Below are 14,136 nucleotides of genomic sequence, written 5' to 3'. Positions count from 1 at the left end.
AAAAAAATATTGCCTTTGTTTTGTTCATTTGAGACATGGACACTCTAAAAGTTAATGTGAGTTTGGGTTGAACATTTGGTAGTTGAACAGCACTAAACCTGGGTGATTAGTTTAATTCACTTCCAAACTGAAAATAGTTAAAAAAAAATGCAAACACTTGAATTCTGAATAAAGATGCTCAATCATGGATTCATAGCTTTCATTTTCTTTAAAATCATTTTTTAATTTGTATTAATGGCCTTGAGAGTCCTCACACAAAGAAATCCTGACTCTGTTGGACTCACTCTAAATTCAGGATTTTTCCTAAGTGTGAAGCTGTGGTAAAACGGACAGAAGTTTTTTTTTAAAAGGTCATATATAAAACCTCCAAAGAATTTGTCATATGCATACAGATGTAGATAATAGAAAAGGAATAGTATCTGAACACATCAGGATCATTTTGCGCCAAAGAATCATGAGATCAAGTCAATAAATGTTAATGCGTTTGTTAGGACAATCACTTTCCGATGAGAAGCAGGGAAAACTCAGGGAGAGCTTGATCAGGCAACAGAGGAATGATAGATTTGGGGAGCATGATTGTTTTTCAACCAGTTATTTAGGTGAGATATCATTGTATTTATTTCCCACTTGTTTTGCTCCCACCCCAGAGATGGTTTTGCTCAGAATAAGCTTCTTATTTCAGGTCATGTAAGAACTTGAGAAACTTCTTTTGCACTGCCATGGAGACCAGGATTTCCATAGAACGCGGGTAGCAGATTCTGGCCCAAAATACCTGCCACATTTTCTGTCACTGCCAGAGTGCACATGTGGGCCCTACCGTCCCTGCCCACAGCCTAGGATCCCATTCCAGCCCCGGGACCATCAGTCCTGGCCCCAGAGAGGCCACAGGACACATCTCCAGCACCACCACAGCCCTGTCCCACCTGTCCATGGGCTGAGTCTGGTCCACCCCCAGCCCCCATCCCCAGGGCTGGGGCTGCCCAGGAGCCCTGGCCAGCTCCACTCCTGTCTGGGAGCTTCCGCCCCTCATCCCCAGCACACCGGACACAGAGGGGATGGGAATGGTCCAAGCAGCCATGAGTAATGAGCTAGCAACAGCAGAGGAGTAAATCACAGCCCTTCAGGAGATTCAATAACTTGTCGAGCAAAAGGGTAACAGGGATTCTCTCGGATTGCTAACAGGACAAAGCAGTTACCAGCTCTTCTTTATTTGGAGAGCAGCAGCTGAAGCTGACTCATACAAAATGTTAAATCTAATACTGACCTGCTCTACCCTCTACTACAATTACTGTGTCTCTACTTGGAGACTTATGTTCTCCATACAATATGTTCAGCTCATCAAAGTGAGGTATGCAACACAAGCCTCCATAGTCATGCTGGCTTTCAGGAATATATATATATATATAAAAATGGATCCTTGAAATTATATAGATATAAATATACACGTAGATAGGACAAAAATCTCTATGAAATATCTGTATACGAAGTCAGATTTTCTTTTAAGCATGCAGTTCAGTCTTGGTAATAGCACACACAAATGCTGCCTGGAATATGGTAGGAGCTTTAGCAAAGATGTAGATGTCCAGAAAATTCAGATCTATGCATGTATATTATATATTTGTACTGTGCAGAAGGAATAGTTCCTTTGTGAAGATTTAAAATAATCCATTGGAAAGGTCATCAATCAATCTTTAGGCAAGGAAGCCAAAAGTGAAAAGTCATTTTTACTTAATACCCACCTCTCTCTCTGAAAAAGAACATTTAAAATAATGAGCTTAAAAATAATATCAAATTATCAATAATATTTTTCAGATCTGAATTTTTAAGTATTTCTATTTTAGGTAAAATTCTCAATGTTTTCAGATCTGTAAACACTCCTAAAAAAACCCCACTTTTGTTACATGTATATTAATTTTCAATTAATGTATGAAGTGTTTCTAAGTCCCAAAAAATCATTCATAACAGGGATTTCATTCCTAGCAGGGATTTTAATAACAGTTGCCCAACTAGGTCTGCAAAAAAGCGCTACCATGGTGTTTCACAGATCTCTCTGTGCTCCCTGCAGAGCATATTACAAACATGCCCTCAGTGACCGTTCATAAGCAAGTGATTGGTTTTTTTTCTTTCTTTGACCACCCTACACATCATGCTTTACCTGTCAAAGCCTGAACTGAAAAGAACTCATCATCGCCTTGGCAGATTGTCATATTTCTGACTTGATTCTGCATGTTCACATTAAATTCATCTGCCTCAGCAAAAGGATTGGGACTATTGTTTTATAGACAAATGTGTCCAATTGATCAATATTATACTCTCATCAGGCCACGGAAAGTATTTACTTGCTCTCAGTAAATGCCAAAATTCCCTGTCTAATTCAATATTCTAGCAAATGTGGACACATTAAATTGCTTTCCTGTATGTATATCTCTATTGACAAGAGATTTCAGGCTAATCTCCTTTATAACACAGAACTATTTTAATGGTTGAATGCTTCAGCCTTTGTCCCTGCTGGGTAGTAGAGCTAATCATGCTTTCTCTTCCATAATTTCTCTTCCCTCTCTGCAGATGTATACAGAACATTTTCTCCATAAGCTTAACAAAAAAACTTTACATTTTGGAAGAAAATGCATGTACTAACAATAAACAGAAAGTTCTGCAAAGTTGGTGCTCAGGCCTGGAATTCTTCATTTCATCCAGCACCATCACATACTTTCTGAGATGCCAGAACATGGTTTAAACACCTTACCTGTTTGTCAGACCTAACCTAAGGTATGTTTTCTTGGTTCTAGACCTTGTTAGAGATTCCATTATTTGTATGACACAGGGTTAGAGGCTGTATTCTGACAATCTGATCTAGGCCATCAAAAGTGTCAACAGTTGTATTTATATCACATCAGGCACTGAGAACCTCACAGGAACCTGAAGTTAATCCTTCTGCCATATATCAGGGCCTCACAGCAGGCAGGGTAAAGTTGAGTTGTGCAATAGTTCTCTACCACCCCAGCCCAAACAGAAGCAAATTATCCAAGGCACACAAGATTTCACTGGCACAGAAGCATGTTCCAGTGTCTCCTCCACCATGCCAGTTCCAGGACAGCACTCTCATTACAGATCTGGGTGACATTTCACCAGGTTGATGTGTAAGTTAAATCAGACAAGACTATCTATGAAGGATATACCTATAATATTATCTATATGCTATATATGGCATGGATTTTACAAACATACCATATAATTTGTTTTTTTCAAATTCAAGGATGCATAAGTATATTAAAAAAAAAAGACACAAAAAAAACCTGCAACATGTACACACAAATAAAACAACACCGAACAACTCATTGAAATAGTCATAGGACCGAGTCAGTCACAGGTCCATGGTCATAAAAATACCACCCTGGCATCTAATTTCATTATCCTTTTCTACAGAAAATAGAACAGTAATTCTTTGCCACCCACACATAATATTTGCTGCAGCATCTTACCAGGGTCAGATGAAATCTTTTCAGTGCCTTAAACTGTTAAAAATTGATTTATATTTGCTTTCTCACATCAAGAATAATAATGTACCTTTATGATCAGAAGTATTAGAAATTTTATGTTAGCAGGTAGGTGGTAGTGGATATTATTTTAAAAGAAAAAAAAAGGCAATACCTTGTGACTTTTGAAAGACAGCCCTGCAACTTGTTAAGTAATGCAATTCAGGCAGTACCTCTTTGTGCTGCCATGACTCTGAGCAGGTTTCTATCTGCATCATGTGTGCTGATAAGATAGTCAAACACCACAGGTCTGTGATTTGTAAACATCTGAATCAAGGGCACTGCTACATTCCCTGATCATTCATGCAGTGGAGTGCAGCAAAATGGAACAGAAAAGCTCTTTGGAGCTCTGACTGCAATGCCCAGAGTTCAATAAATTAGCTGAATCTGGGGGAAGGTTAAAAGAAACAAGCTGGTTTTATTCAAGTTATAATTATTTTTCTTGTATCATTTTTGGCATTCTCAAAGCCTGTTTATGCCCTGGAAAGGCATGTACTTCTTCCAGCTCCATGCAAATTATTACCCTATGCATGACCTTGCCAGACAGCCACATTGAGCATTTCATTGTCTATGGGAAAACTCTGCTTTAATTCAGCCAAATAATTATCACAAAAGTAGTGCAATGAAAAAATAAAATCTCTGGGTCTAGTGCTGCAATACTCCCATTTTTTTAGTGATTTGCAATACACATGAAGTGGAAATAAGGTAGTCATGTCAAAATAGTAGTGATTTCCATTTATGTAATAGATAAAACAAAAGCACAAGGCAACAGGGTCCATACACATTTCTATTTCAATCATGAGACTACATACTGCATGTCAAAAGGGACATCTGAATTGACACTAAACATGTGGCTGCAGTTCTTGCTGCTGCATTATGCTCACATGGAATTTGCCACTGCCTTCCCAACTCTGAAAATTTATCTGAAAGGTACAGATCTGTGTGTCTCAATAAGAGCTTTCTCTTCATTGGGCAGTTGTCCCTTCCACTGTGACATGAAGTGTTACAGAGGATTCCCAGCTTCTCTCATGTGTTTGGCATAAGCATTGCAATGATGCCCTATTTGGATTCATTACCCCCAAAGAAGGGAAATTGCTTCAGATCCTGCCTCTTTTCCCGAGTTCATTTTAGAATACCAGACCAACTTTAATGTCAAAAGAAGTTGTTGTTTTTTTTTTTTTTTACAAGTGGAGAAGCTCATCTCATCATTATAAATTGAAAATTTTAGAGGAGGCATTGGTGCTTGGGGAGCAATTTAGTGCCTGAACATTGGTACCTGACAATGAGGGCTTTGACATGTGGTTTTCTAGGTTTATTTTTCTTTAAATAGAAGAAGCCATAAATGATGCATTAATCCAAGATATATAAGATGTGCTCTTTTTTTTGTACACAGAAACACCCTTAACTTTCAGAATCTCTGTTTTGCACACACCCAAGCTGTGTTTCATTTAGTGAAATCAGGTGAATAATTAGCTATGGAATAGGGTTCAGGGTGTCTGCCAGGTGCTGCAATCTGTGTCATTACTGACCAGCTTAGCTCTCTTTGCTGCTGGAGCTACAACACCTTTAACAACAAAGCTGACCACAGTTAAGTCCTCTAGGTCTGCAGGACCTGCTGTGACACTTTGACCTGCAGAGCAGATGTACTGGTGGAACATGAAGGCCCCATGAGAAGAGGTTCCAGTGGGACCCAATGCATTACGACCCCAAGGCCGGAATATCCAGTACTTTAAGGTGTACAAAATGGTCATTGAAGTCCTCTTCTACCCAGCTTGTGTCTTAACCCTGAAAAACCCCCACTTTGCCCTCCAAAACCATGGCTTTCATACAATTTAAAAGTAGCATAGAAGAGGCAACTTTTCCCCCTGAAATAAGAGTCCTAAGGACCCTAGCTTTAACCAGAGTGAATTAAGTGGGGCAGAAAAAACACTGTAATCAATGTTCATTTTAGGCTCATTTAATTTTAATTTTTATTTCTGGGTTTCAAAATTGGATGAATAATCTTCTTTATGAACATTTATATTGCACTGAAAATTTGATAGCATATATCTTTGCAGAAGTGCTAAATGTTACAATATATAATTTGATTCTGCTGGTTTAGGATAAAATTTATATTCATTACATACAGATTGTCTAGCTTAGTTTTTTTACATATATTTTTTTTTTCAGCCTGGCTCTAGGAAAAATAAAAAGAGTGTCATTTCAGATTTTTCCTAAATCATTAATTTAAAGAACAAAATTTTTTTTGACAATAAAATAAACTTTAAAATTACATTTCTTGCTTTCAGGTTTGAATACCTCATAAGAAATGTAAGTGATGTGTAAGGATGAACCTGTTATTTAAATATTCCTCATAAAAACTACTGTTTGTCTCTTTGAGGTCCTGGGACACTTATTGATTGAAAAGTCTCCCAAAGCCAGACATTTCAAGGAAGGAAAAATTCAAATTATATCTTTTAAGTCTTACAGCTATGTATCCCCAGTGTTTTCATGTGCTCAGATCTGTTTTTCATGTAAACCAACAAGCTCATCCTTTGTTTGGTTAAGTAAATATAAATAAAATTAACAACTGTATTATACCTGCCTGTACTCACATGAGAGATTTTGTGGCTTTTTAAACCATAAAATTAAGCCTCAAACAATTTATCACTGGCTAGAATTTCAAGTCAGAAGTGTTTTATATTACCATGTGTCTGAGATTTTCTATCATTTAACAGCCCCAGTTTAAATGAACCTCTTGCAAGAGCTGCATGCAGACATTGCTGGTGGTATTACATGAGAAACACCAGGAAGGACCATTGTCCTCAGTCATGAAAAAAACCAAGTAAAATACAGCCTTTAAGTCCTACCCCTCCCCTACAAAATAAAATTAAAAAAAAAAAAAAAAATCACAGTACCATTTTGGAGGACATGCAGCAGAGCAGTGAGACTTGTGTATTGTATCACTGCTTACCAGGCAGTACAGAAAACATCTGATGCTGAAGCTCATTCCCAGGTTCAAAAGAAACCTCACATTTATTATTAGGGACAGAGAAACAAGTAATATGTGAAAAAAAGATACTCAAAACGCTTGTGGAGAGACAACCAAGAATCATGTTTGTGAGTATGATGTTTCCTTATAACTAAGTCACAGACAGAGTGAGATGAAAATGGCGGTGCAGATCTCAGCAGTGCTGTGCTCTTTTACATCTCCAGCAATGTCAGATCTAAACAAATATTTATTTGAACAGAAAACTTTCTTTCAGAAGATGGGTTTTTCCTCTCAGGTTTTCAATGCAACTGTTCTCCAATAAGTTCTCATCTGATTTTCTGAATTACATCACATTATTTATGAAATCATAACATAATCATCACAATATCAATTCAACAGCCAGGGAAAACCAATCAGAAAAGCCCAGGCTGAGCAGATTTCCAGAGGTAAAGAATGAAAGAATTTAAGTTTTTCCACTTTAATTTATGCCTTTAAGAACCTAGGTTGAAACTACTAAGTCATCTCTTGCCAGTGAAATTGCACTTTTAAAGTAAAAACAAGGTGAAAAGTTCATTTACTATGATTGTTAGATCAAGTATTGGATTCTGAAAAAGTATTTCTGCAAAGGAAAGATCAGAGTTTTTAAGCAGTAGGGAAATGCAGAAATCACAGGGAATTAGTAAAGTGGCCAGAAACATGAGTAAAGAGTGCAGGGGAATTGTTTCTTTCTGTAGTTTGACTTTTTCAGCATAGTTTTGATGGTGTTCACCAGGGTGTTACAGTGAGTGTTATGAGGTTGGACCATGCTTTCATTTCACAGCCTATTTGCTGCTCTGCTGTGGGTATTTCCTGTACTTTATGGTCTTCCTGACTTTTTGATACTTTGAAAGCAACAACTTGTGCCACAGTTTTCAGACCAAAGTTCTTAGTCATCTAAATGTGCCATGGATTTGAGGGAAGGCTTGTAAGCAGCAGGCTGTAGGGGTGATCCTAGGGCTGTTGCCCCATGGGTTGCCACATTAAACTTTCTGGATGACCAAACATGAGGTCCTATACCTGCATGAAGACCTGAGGTCCACTGCTGTGCATCCCACAGCCATGTGCTCCTATTCCAAGCCCTTCACACCCCAGCAAGGACCCCTGAGAGTCCAAGTGCCCTGTGTGTGTGTGTTTTCTGCTCTCAAGAGGATTGAGACGAAAGCACAGAGGAATGGTGAAGGTATAAGAGTGTATCTTAACAATCTCTACAAAACCAGAGAATTTAGCTTTCTTATTCACTACTCTGCTCGCAGTGTAGGCTCACATAAAAGTGACAGGTAGACAGAATCAAAGACTAAGAAAAGATCACAGACGGGTTCATCCAAAGACAGAGCCCAGGTCGTCATCTCAGTTATGAAGGCAGAGTTAGAGACGTGGCCCCTCTGGCAGCCCCTCTGCATCCCTTGTCCCTTTCCAGCAGCAAGAGGCCACCCCTGCCATCCCCTCACAAGCAGAGCTGCACAAACTGTTGGCACTGCTGACCAGCCAACACAGCTCTAGCAGGCACCTGGCCAGTGCATTTGGAAGTCCTTGATGGTGTCAATGCACGCAGTATCAGAGGATCTCTGAGTGATCAGGGATGCACTGGTTTTAGCTGGGATACAGTTAATTTTCTTCATTGTAGCCTGCATGGGGCTGTCATGAAAACAGTGTTGGTAACACAGTAATTTTTGCTGAGCAGAGCTTACACAGAGCCAAGGCCTTTTCAGCTGCTCACCCCACATCACCAGCGAGGAGGCTGAGGGTGCACAAGGAATTGGGAGGGGACACATCCAGCACAGCTGACCCTGACTGACCAAGGGATATTCCACACCCTACAATGTTGTGCTCAGCAATAAAAGCTGGGGAAAGGAGGACAAACCAGGGGGCATTCAAAATTACAGTGCTTGTGTTCCCAAGTAACCATCAAGCAAGATGGAGCCCTGTTTTCCTGGAGATGGCTGAACACCTGTCTGTCCGTGAGAAGTTGTGAATTAAGTCCTCATTTCACCTTGTTTGCACACACTACTTTTGCTTTACCTATCAGATGATTTCAACCCACGTGTTTTCTAACTTTTGCCCTTTGATTCTCTCCCTCTTCCTACTGTGGGGGGAGTGACCAAGTGACTGTGAGCTGCCTTTTGGGCTTAAACCACAACAAGGGATTGATCTCATAGTAATCCTGTATTTAATCCTATTGCTCAGCCTGAATGTATAAAGTGTTGTCATACTGAAAGGGAACACGATGTTTTTTATGGGCCACATCCTTTAACACTGGATTTCAGGACACTTTTGCACCTCCTAGCTTACTAAGGTCTTGTCAAGTGGACTCAAAGGTCAGAACCCTTCGAATTTCATTATATTTGTGGAGCTCTCCAGATCAACAGAATATCAATCAAATTTCAGTGAAATTTTATTTTTTATTTTGTATGGATGAAAAGATGCACAGTTTTACTTGGCTGATGTTAGAATGTAACTCACAACATTTGGTTATTCGGCTTCTGCCTAGGTGTGTTTCATCACAGCCTAACCATTTCTGAAACTCCACAGGGATTATAGAATATAAGAGAAAAAGGGCCTGTTAAAACACCACAGTCCTTATAAATTCTTATCTTGTCAAATTTTCAGCTGGAAAGGATGACAGAAGCATGAAAAAGCATCCTAACAGGGTACAGAGTCCATTAATGCCCTTAAAAGAGACATGAGCCCAGCAGTCTTCCAGTATTGTTGTCTTTGAAGGATGGATAAGAAAGAGCTAGAGATTGCCATGTGCAATGAAGACTAAAAGCACTTTTCCTGCAGAGAGGACCTCATCTGACATCAATTTAAAGATAATGATAGCAGTCTATTAAAGGCAGGTGAAACAAAGGGACAAAAGAAAATGTGTCTAAATAAAAAATAATGGTCATGGAGTTTAAAGGACTCAAAAATAAACACACATTAGGTTACTAACTGGTAAACAATAAAATCTTAAGTACCATCTATCATAGAACTGAACAGATATAAAGAACAACGTTCTTCACCTCAGATTGTAAATCAAAAGCATGCTTTTTACCAGGAACAGCCCAACAGAGGGAAAGAAGTTCTTTTGACTCAGTCTTGACATTGCAGACATAATGGCATCACCTCTCAAGACAGAGAAGGATAAGTCTGAAGTTCCTTCTTAGGGTTTTTTCTGATTTATTTAAACCAAAATTAATTGAAGGAAGATAGGCTGCTCAGGACTTGTGTTATATGCTGGGGGCTGAATGACAGCTCCATCCAGCTGAACTGATATGTCTTAAATGGTCTATAAAATCCTATAAAACCCAACAGTGTTTCCAACCAATCTGGTCACCATGAAATATAAGACTCGTTTCACAAGTTTTTTAATTTTCCTCATTCAGGCTGAGCTAAGAAGATATGAAGTTACAAATACAGATTTCTGCCAGACTGCAGTTCGCAGAACAGATTCGCAGCTTTTATACATGGTTGCATCTTGTTAAACTCCACAGAGACATGCAGATTCAGAGAAGATGAGTATCTTGTCCGTCAAGCAAGCAAGGCTGTTTTATGTGTGGAAAGGAACAGTTTATTTTAGGACTAGAAAAGGAAACTATTTTATGCAAGACTGCACTAGCCTTGCAGAGTCTGGTTTGAAACAAAATTTGTACAGAGAACCTGGATTGAGTTCACCTATTGAAACTTGTAAATAAGGCATTGCTCCACAGACCTGACCAAATTCCCTCAACAACTCAGAGTAGAACTTTTCTGTCTCAAATATCTTCCAAAGATTCTAAAACTGCTGGCACAGATGCCACTTAGATATGCTAGATAGATGCTTCATAACAGAAGAATTTAGAATGTCAACCTTTTTATGCTAGAGGAAAATAATTATTTGCTTGATCTTTGATACAAATGAGTTTTGATGCCACCCAGCCACACATACAAGCATGTGTGTGTCCACATGCACCCATACATGCCAGCCAATCCATTACAGTGCTTTGCAATAACATTTTGCATATGAACTTTCCAAACTTCCACATCCTACTTTAGATGTAGCCCACATGGAAAATTCAAACGCAAAGCAGAAAGATGAATATTTGACTTGCTATTCTAACAGACTTGGATGACTGAAACACCCACTGCCAGTAAAACTGCTCAAGATCTCTCATGAGAACTTAATATGCAATTTCAGAAAGTTTACTTATCTGGTAATGTCTCTGGAAAGCTAGTCATAATCATCATCCTAATTAAAAGATGTCCAAATTTAAACCGACAGAACCATCAGCCTAAGTCTGTCTTCTGTCAGACTTGTAATATGTTCTGGAGATATCCTATATCCCACATACTGATTTGCTGGTGACTGTGTGGCTGTTAAGAGAAAAAATGTTTTTCTTTGCATTAGGAAGTGCCAGAGAAGAATTTTCCTACATAGTAAATGCTACTTACAGATGGATATTTTTCATTCCTCAGTGTTTAAAAAAAACCCCAACCAACTTTTACACAGGTAACATGTGTAAACCAGTTGATGGAACTAGTCACAGAAAGGTTTGCTTTGGTGCAAATTCCATTACTTCGATCAGTGGTGGAAAATAGCTTGGGGAGAACAGTTAAAATGCTTTATACAGTGAAACAAAGAGAATTTGTGACTTTTGTTCCACAAAAATCACAGATGTGTTTGACTGAATTTCTGAAACCAATTCAGAATTAAAAATGCAGAAGAAATGGCCAATGATCACTTTTTAAAATTTTCATTCTGTAAAATCAGAACAAAAATCCACTGAAGCTGAAAATAACGCACTACTAAAAAAAAAATATGCTAATAAGATTCGAGTCAAGGCTCCCTGTGTGTTACCTCTCTGACTTCAGACTGTGATGATTTAATGTTGCTCCTATCTCCACTGCATTCACATTAAAGAGGACACAGGACAAATCATTATAGTGGTATTTAGATACCTGTTGCTTCTTTTTCCCTGTGCCCAGGACAGCCCAGAGGAATTCTAGGCAAAGCCTCTGAGCAACTGTTATGGGGAAAAAAAAAAAAATTATTGACAGCTTTTACATTTGTTTGGAGCACATAACAATATCTAGAAATTCATTGCAGAGGTGAACCTAAGCAGAAAATATTTTATTTCCCATGTGTGCCAGTTTGGCCAAATTTAGAAATATATCCTCTGAGAGAAGGCAGGTCACCACCATCCCTCCCCCACCAGTTTCGGGAAAAAATAAATTTTCCTCAAAGGTAAGTGAAAGAGATTAAAACTATTTATTTAACAAACACACAGGAAAAGGATAATAATGCTAAATAATAAAATCTCTCGCTGTGGAGAAAAACCTGGGAAAGTGTTCGAGTCCTCCCTTTGGTCTCCTCGGAGCTGGGACTTGGCCCAGGACCTCCCGATATGCTCTGATATTGAAGCAGTCCAGTAGAAAAGGGAGAAAATCCAAAATTCCAGGGAAGGAAAAAGTTGAACTCTCAGTCTCTCTCCAGAGAAAAAGAAGCTGAAAAACTGGCCAAAAGCTGACCGGGCAGCTGCAAGCTGGGTGCTTCCTCACTCCCCTGCTGCAGCTGGAAAGAAAAGTTCCTATCTCTGTGTGACCTTGAACAAGCTGCAAACTGCTTTGAAAAAGTTTTGCTCAGTTTTTCCTTCCCCCTCTCAGGCTCAGTTTAGAGGCATAGAAAAGCGCAAAAATTTCTGTGCATAGGGCAGCAATATGGGATACACATCATAAAGCCACCCCAAGACACCATGTCAGTCTAGATATACCAAAGTGGAATGCACATGCCTTGGTGACTCAAGGATGTGCTCTCTGAGATGTCTTCAGTTCAGCAGGTTCTTAAAAGTGCAGGGGAAAGGTTTTACTGGGAAGAAAGCAGAGGATTTGGCACGAGTAAGTATTTTTTGCATGGTCCCAGCAATCTGCCACCACTATTTCTCCTTCTCTTCTCCTTTCCTCACTGAATGAGGTGCAGACTCCTACATGGGAAAGCATGGGAGGAGAAAGGGGAGCACAGGAAAGGACTTTGAAAATCAGTGTATCTTGTGTCATGCTGCTCAGAGACGAGGCCTGGCACCATAAACCTCCTGAACCATAAGTCCAATGTATTTCCTATGTGCAGAACAATTGTGTCACAGCTCCTCTTTTGTTGAGGGTTCCACGGTATTGCTTGCAAAAATAAATTACAAACAAAAATCAATTCTGTGACAATCAATTCTGTGACAACCTAAAATGTTGTTCACAGAAGCAGGTGATTTGTGGAATAAATATTAATGAAATAGTAAAATAGTAGCAAATGTTTATTCCCAAGTTCCTAATGCACTCATCCATGCTCTGTAAGGATGACTTGCGTCCTTTCAGTCAGTTCTCCCTCTGGCTATTCAGAGGTTCCAAAAACACTATGGTACTTTTAAAAAGGTTTCCCATTATGAACGGAATCAGAATTTTTCCTGAACTTTATGAGGTCCTCTGAAATGGCAGAACATTGAAATGCCTTTGATATGATCATTTTCTCTCTGAGTAATTATAATTAGCTCTTTTCTAATATCCTCTTTTGGCTTTAGTACAGCTAAGGCTATAAAACAGACCTGAAATTTTTCCCAGGCACTGTTGGGAACTCTTTTGTATTTTAAGTCAATATCTAAATATAAAAAATGTTCTTAATGTGAATGAAAATTCTGTATGAAGTCAAAGGACTTTTATGATGTTCTACAAAGATATTAGACCTCTCTTCCCTTGAAGTACCCTTGACTAGATGGCTAGAAACTCATGAGAGGCATTCTAGAATCTGTCCTGATTGTCTTCCTTCCTCCCTCATTTCATCATTTTATCCCTCTCTTACTCCTTTCCTTCTACACAGAATCTTCCTTTCCAAATGACCTGAGCCTCTTAAACGTTCTTGCCTCTCCAAAAACTTACTCCCCTTTCTTCCTTTTCCTTCTCAAATACTTCATACACATCGTTTACAGGTACTGTGTTTCTTTCTGCAGTAAGAAATCATCTTCAAAGACACCTGCCTGTGGCTCTCTAATAACAAACTCATGTCAACTTATTTGATAACTGCTTTCTAAAAAGCAAGTATTCAATCTCTGCCACTCTTTGTTGAGGACTGTCTTGTCTGCTCATATTTTTTGAATGTTTTTCGCTATCAACTTTCAGAATATGGTCTTGTGTTGGTCATTCAGGTGTCTATATGTATCCTAGAGGGTTCAGCCATCATCTGCTGCTTTTTCCCTGCCACACACTGGGCAGCAGCATTCAGAGCACCTTTATTCTGAGGAGTCTCCATTCTCCTTCTGTGGGCAGCTTTCACCTATGACAGAAATGTAAACCTCCTCTTGTGTTTCTGTCATGTTCTTATCACAGGATCATATGAAATTTTGGATGGGAGGACAGCAGGCATTGTCTAGTCCAATCTGCTGCTCAAATCAGGGTCAGCTCTGAAGTCAGATCAGGCTGCTCAGGGCTTTATCCAGCTGCATTGTAAAAACCTTCATAGAAGGAAAATGTGCAACCTCTCTGAAGCCCTCATCTTGTGCTGGGCTGTTCTTGTGAATCTCAGTCTCGACATCCTCAAGAGTGCTCTAATGGAGTGTAGCTTTTCTCTAATGCTCACCTACTATGAAAAAT

Source organism: Corvus kubaryi, unplaced genomic scaffold (assembly GCF_017639235.1).
Source record: "Corvus kubaryi isolate FWS band 111438036 unplaced genomic scaffold, C.kubaryi_AGA036_p1.0 137, whole genome shotgun sequence".
In the NCBI taxonomy this organism is placed as follows: Eukaryota; Metazoa; Chordata; class Aves; order Passeriformes; family Corvidae; genus Corvus; species Corvus kubaryi.
This window is presented reverse-complemented; position numbering follows the sequence as displayed.